Source organism: Ranitomeya variabilis, chromosome 3 (genome assembly GCF_051348905.1).
Source record: "Ranitomeya variabilis isolate aRanVar5 chromosome 3, aRanVar5.hap1, whole genome shotgun sequence".
Classification (NCBI taxonomy): Eukaryota; Metazoa; Chordata; class Amphibia; order Anura; family Dendrobatidae; genus Ranitomeya; species Ranitomeya variabilis.
The window spans coordinates 731,934,882-731,941,339 of NC_135234.1; the positions used below are offsets into that span (position 1 = coordinate 731,934,882).

At 41.7% G+C, this 6,458-nt stretch overlaps 1 long non-coding RNA gene across 1 annotated transcript; it reads left to right on the forward strand.

The window, feature by feature from the left end:
• Positions 1 to 201: 201 nt before the first annotated feature.
• On the forward strand, positions 202 to 6,258 carry LOC143818570 (uncharacterized). Its single transcript, XR_013224616.1, has 3 exons — positions 202 to 253; positions 2,472 to 2,745; positions 6,069 to 6,258. It is a non-coding gene; the product is annotated as an uncharacterized LOC143818570 (long non-coding RNA).
• Positions 6,259 to 6,458: the final 200 nt, after the last annotated feature.

Consider the following 6,458-nt stretch of genomic DNA (forward strand, 5'->3'; position numbering starts at 1 on the left):
TCAACTGCACTGATTAACCCTTGCCATGAAAGAGCAAAGAAAACCTACACTGTTTAATAGGATGGTGAAGCAGTTCTAATAAGTGCAGGAATTCTTGTTACCAGATGCCGCTGTCTTCTGGTCCTTCTCTGTTATGGTATCCCCATGACATACCTTGCACAGTGGTGGTCACTACCTGTGACATCATAGATCAGCAACTCCCAGCAAAGCACGCCTAGTACGGCAGAGTCGTTTTCCATATCCAGAGTCACTGGTAAGTCTCTCTCTCCTGTACAGAGAGTCACCGGGGTCGTCTCTCTCTCTTTTTCTCCTATAAAATGTAATCTCTTATGGTCAGCGGTGTCCTCTCTCTCTCGTAGAATCAAATCTCTTTTCGTCAGCGGGGTCCTCTCTCTCTGTCTCTCCGGTACAGTGTAAGCTCTTGTAGTCAGAGAGATCCTGTCTCTCTCCTGTAGAGTGTAAGCTTTTATAGTTTGTGTGGTTTTCTCTCTCTCTCCTGTAGTGTGTAAGGTCTTATAGTCAGCAGTGTCCTCTCCTGTACAGTGTAAGCTGTTATGATCAGCAGGGTCCTCTCTCTCCTGGAAAGTGTAAGCTCTTATGGTCAGCAGGGTCCTCTCTCTCCTGTAGTGTGTAAGCTCTTATGGTCAGCAGGGTCCTCTCTCCTGTAGAGTGTGAGCTCTTATAGTCAGCAGGGTCCTCTCTCTCCTGTAGTGTGTAAGCTCTTATGGTCAGTGGGGTCCTCTCTCCTGTAGAGTGTAAGCTCTTATAGTCAGCACGGTCCTCTCTCTTCTGTAGAGTGTAAGCTCTTATGGTCAGCGGGGTCCTCTCTCTCCTGTAGAGTGTAAGTTCTTATGGTCAGCAGGGTCCTCTCTCTCCTGTAGAGTGTAAGCTCTTATGGTCAGCAGGGTCCTCTCTCTCCTGTAGAGTGTAAGCTTTTATGGTCAGCAGGGTCCTCTCTCTCCTGTAGAGTGTAAGCTCTTATGGTCAGTAGGGTCCTCTCTCTCCTGTAGAGTGTAAGCTCTTGCGGTTAGTGGGGTCCTCTCCTCTCTCACTTGTGCATTTTCTAAGCAGTTACAAGCCTTCCAATATTAAAATAAAAAAATTAAATAAATGAATTTGGCAAATTCAAATTTCAAAACAATCTCTCATCTCTAATTATTAGTCATCTGTGACCGCATAACCTTCTTTATATCTTCTGTGACCAACATTTACAGTAGAACCTTGTATTTTCATTGTTAATATGTTCATATATCAGAAGAATTCTTGGCATTGTGTTTACTCACTTCTGCACATTTTCTTCTCATTTTCTGCTGTAGCTATCATGAAGTTTTTCATTTCTTATGGTTCATAAAAACAGATTTAGTCACTTCAGCCTAATAGTTTTTAAATGCCTTTTGCAGTTTGCTTTATAATTTTGTAGTAAACCGCATAAGCTTAGATTTGAAATTTTTGCCCTAGCTCCCCAGGAGAATAAGCTACATAGTATATCTATTTATGATCCCTGTAAGCATTTTTCCTTAATGCTCTTATTTATGAACATAAAGTCCCATGTTATATAGATTTTTTTCTGACTCATTTTTATTTTGCTTGTAGCTCCTTTTTCCTCTCTTTATTGCTACATTAAGATCTGAAAATTTAGATTGAGAAAGTTCACTTGGTAGGGCTACAGTTCCTTATTTCTGCTGCCTCACATCTCAAACCATATATTGAATGTCTTTCATAGATAGGTCATCAATCGAAAATCCCAAATGCAAGATCACAGAAAATCACCGTACAGATTTTTCTTTTATATGCAAATTTGTCCATAAATTATTTTATTTTTTTTACTAAAATTACATTTCTGCAGTGCCTCTATCACACAACAAGACACTAAACTGAATTGATCCAAGACGGCACCTATACATCTTTCACATGAACTGTCAGTATTAATGATGTTGTATGCAGAGTGTATACATGTAAAATTGCAGCTTCAGCCAATAGACAAAGAGCAGGAAGTCTGTGAGGTGTAACTTTAGCCAATAGCTGAAGAGCAGGAAGTCTGTGAGGTACAACTTCAGCCAATAGCTGAAGAGCAAGAAGTCTGCGAGGCATAGCTTCAACTAATAGCTGTAGAGTATAAAGAGATGTAATGGAAGAGACTTTACTTTGGAAACTTCTTGTGCACAGTACATTACATGCAGTCATTTTAATATTTGCTGTGGTGTAAACGGTACAAAGCTGAAGAATCAGAATTAAAAAATTAAACAAAGGGGTCTCTTGACACAAAGGAAACCCACTATGTTAATTTTTGACCATTGATTGACTCAGCTGTCAGTTCTTGCAGTTTTGTGTTCCAAGAAGTAAAGATCCAGGACAACCCATTTAATGTTGGCTTGTTACATGATCCAAGTGGCTTCATACTACTTATTATGAAATTGCTTGTAGGCTTGCTTTAACTTTTTAACAAACTATAACATACATTTTCGTCGTAGGTCGTTAAGGAATGTATGAAGCAGGCTCAGGAGTGTAAGAGAATAAAAAGTCCTCACATTCTGAGCCGTGGGAAGACATCCTCATCGATACAGGAGCCTCAGGTTCAGTAACAGGACACAAATTGTAGTCACCCCCTGGACTGCCTGAAACTACCACTTTGGTAGGATTTGAGGGCTCCTGTATTCAAGCAGAAAAAAGTTGTCCAGTGAACCTTAGATTTCATGAAGGGATGCAGGGAGATCGAAGAAAAGGGGTCTTTGATGTGCTTTTTGGGTAAATCCACAGTTGCCGTCCACTATTTTGGGTACTGATGTTTTGGGAGCAATGGGAAATGTTGTTGATTTGTGTAACAAAGTCCTGTGGCGGAACAAAGAAGTGACTATTTAATCCGTAATTGTACCAGAGGAGGAGGAATAGGAGAGTCACAAATTGCCTATTGCCAGTCTAGGATCGTGTACTAATGAAAATGTTGAAAATGTTGACAATGATGTTTTAAAAAATGAATTGAAGAAAAGATTCCCTGAAATGTGGATCTCAAAGAAAACTGATTTGGGTTAATGCAAACTCAAGTTAAAATTGATGGTGAAAATCTGCCACCTTTGCAGCGCTAGTACCGAATTCCTAAGGACGCAATTCCTTACATAAGGGTTGCGGTCAGTGAATTGGAAGAACAAGGCGTTGTTGTGAAAGGTAATTTTCCATGTAACCTCCTATTTTACCAGTAAAAAAGGAAGATGGCAGCCTTCGAATGGTTGTGGACTTGAGACTTGTAAATAAGTACACCCCCTCAGCAGCTCACCTTGTTGCATCTGTCCCTGAAGTTATGTCACAGCTGAGGAGTGATGGTAAAGTGTTATCTTGTTTGGGCATTGCAAATGGCTTTTTCTCAGTACCCCTAACACCTGAATCTGCCCTCCGCTTTGTGTTCACTTTTGAGAATGTGCAGTACTTGTTCACGCGGTTGCCCATGGCATTTCACAGTTCTCCTGTGTATTTCCATCAGGCATTGGCTCAGGTGTTAGAACCCCTTGGCTACGGAGACAAAGTCATACAATTGATGATTTAGGCTACTTTCACACTAGCGTCGTGCACTGCACGTCGCTATGCGACGATGTGGCGCACCGACACTAGCTGTGGAAGCGCCGCACAACGGGGGCAGCGGATGCAGTTTTCCAACGCATCCGCTGCCCCATTGTGAGGTGCGGGGAGGCGGGGGTGGAGTTCCGGCCGCGCATTCGCGGTCGGAAATGCTGCAGACGATGCACCAAAAAACGTTACAAGCAACGTTTTTTGGTGGCGACGGTCTGACGCAACACGACGCAACTGTCGCACGACGGTTGCGACGTGTGGCAATGTGTCGCACTGCGTCGCTAATAAAAGTCTATGGAGAAAAAATGCATCCTGCAAACACTTTTGCAGGATGCGTTTTTTTTGCAAAACAACGCATAGCGACGTGCAGTGCACGACACTAGTGTGAAAGAGGCCTTAGTGATTCAAACTGTTGATGAATGTGAATACAAAGAGACCCTTGAGAATATTTGTCAGGCTTTACAAGATGCAGGACTCAAAATAAGTATAGATAAAGGACAGTTGATGAAGTCAAAGGTTACATTTCTGGGTGTGTCTGTCTCAGCAGAATGAAAGAAGCCCATGCATGATAGGGTTAAAGCTATTCAAGCTGTCCCCATACCAACTAATATTACAGAGCTCAGAAAATTCTTGGGTCTTATTAATTTTTTCAGAGAATTTATTGAAGATTTTGCTCATCTGGCTAAACCATTGTATGATTTACCAAATGATGTTGATAATTTTTTTTCCCGTCAGTGTAGAGGGAGAAGCCTTGCAGGCTTTTGAAGGTTTGAAGCGTGCCCTTACGGCAGCCACTGCACTGGTTAACCTTGACCCTTCCCAACCCTTTTACATCCAAGCTCACACCAGAGATGTATACATCTCCTTGGTGCTTTTACAAAAATGGCCGAAAGGTAGCCCCGAAGTGTCCAGTCAGATGTATGCCCTAGGCTACTACTCTAGGCTACTCACCCCAGTGGAGAAAGGATTCACTTGAAGCACCTGCTGGGCGTGCACTGGACTAGGAATCATGTGAAACATATAGTGTGATTTGCTTCCTTAACCCCTTCATGACCTTGGGATTTTCCGTTTTTCTGTGTTCGTTTTTCGCTCCCCTCCTTCCCAGAGCCATAACTTTTTAATTTTTCCATCAATATGGCCATGTGAGGGCTTATTTTTTTGCGGGACGAGTTGTGCTTTTGAACCACATCATTGGTTTTACCATGTCGTATACTAGGAAATGGGAAACAAATTCCAAGTGCGGTGAAATTGCAAAAAAAAGTGCAATCCCACACTTGTTTTTTGTTTGGCTTTCTTGCTAGGTTCACTAAATGCTAAAACTGACCTGCCATTATGATTCTCCAGGTCATTACGAGTTCATAGACACCAAACATGTCTAGGTTCTTTTTTATCTAAGTGGTGAAACAAAATTCCAAACTTTGCTAAAAAAAAATTACGCCATTTTTCAATACCCGTAGCGTCTCCATTTTTCGTGATCTGGGGTCGGGTGAGGGCTTATTTTCTGCTTGCCGAGCTGATGTTTTTAAAGTTACCATTTTGGTGCAGATACGCTCTTTTGATCGCCTGTTATTGTGTTTTAATGCAATGTTGCAGCGACCAAAAAAAGTAATTTGGGAATTTTGAATTTTTTTCTCGCTGCGCTTCTTTTTATTGATAGATCAGGCGATTCTGAACTCGGCGATACCAAATATGTGTATATTTGATTTTTTTTATTGTTTTATTTTGAATGGCGCGAAAGGGGGGTGATTTAAACTTTTATATATTTTTTTATTTTTTCATATTTTTTTAAACTTTTTTTTTTTACTTTTGCCATGCTTCAATAGCCTCATGCTTCCATGTAGCTGAATTATAGGCTATGAGCTCCGACCACAGGGTGACTCTCGAAGCAAGCCAGCATCAACAACCATAGAGGTCTCAAGGAGACCTCAGATTATCATGCCGACGCATCGCTGACCCCCGATCATGTGACGGGGATCGGCGCTGCGCTCATTTCTGGCCCGATGGCCGGAAGCAGTAGTTAAATGCCGCTGTCAGCGTTTGACAGCGGCATTTAACTAGTTAATAGCGGCGGGTTTATCGCAATTCCACCCGTTGCTATTGCGGGCACATGTCAGCTGTTCAAAACAGCTGACATGTCCCGGCTTTGATGCGGGCTCAACGCCGGAGCCCGCATCAAAGCAGGGGATCTGACCTTGGACGTACTATCCCGTCCGAGGTCAGAAAGAGGTTAATTTAACAGACCCCACTGAAAATCCTACAGGTCTAAATTAAAAGCTTGGGTTATGGTTAAAAATTTCAGAAAGACAGGACCCTGGGAAGCTAATTGGGAAGGTACCTTTGTTGTTACTCAAAAGAATTGACCTCACAGTTTTAGGAGTGCGCAGGGTTAAAAAACCAAGGCACATAGGTGTTAAAATTGTTCACATTGATCAGTGTACACTTCTTAAGAATGCTACTGAGATTTCTGGTAAGGACTGATACTCCGCTTTTTTTCTTTTGTCCCCAAGTCAGCAGAAGATTTTCATACTCGACTCCTGAGACCATGAACTTACTGGATGATCGGGAGAAGATGTTTCACACTATACAGTGGGACTCTGATAGTGTGAGACGGGGAGAAGATCGGGAAAATCCGGAAGCCAAAGAATGAAAATAAAAAGGCAAAACATGGACCAAAAGACTTAACTATTATGCAACTTAATTTTTTGGGACTAATATTTTAATAACTTTTCATTATGTGTTTGTGCTACTTTTAGTGATTTTTTTCCCTTACACACACAGACACGCACAAGTGCATAAAGCAATAAATTACCTTGATAATCTTATTTTCAATAATTCTCCCATGAATATTACAGCACTGTATGTTATACTCTGGATAGAGTACAACAGGGGGATTTGTA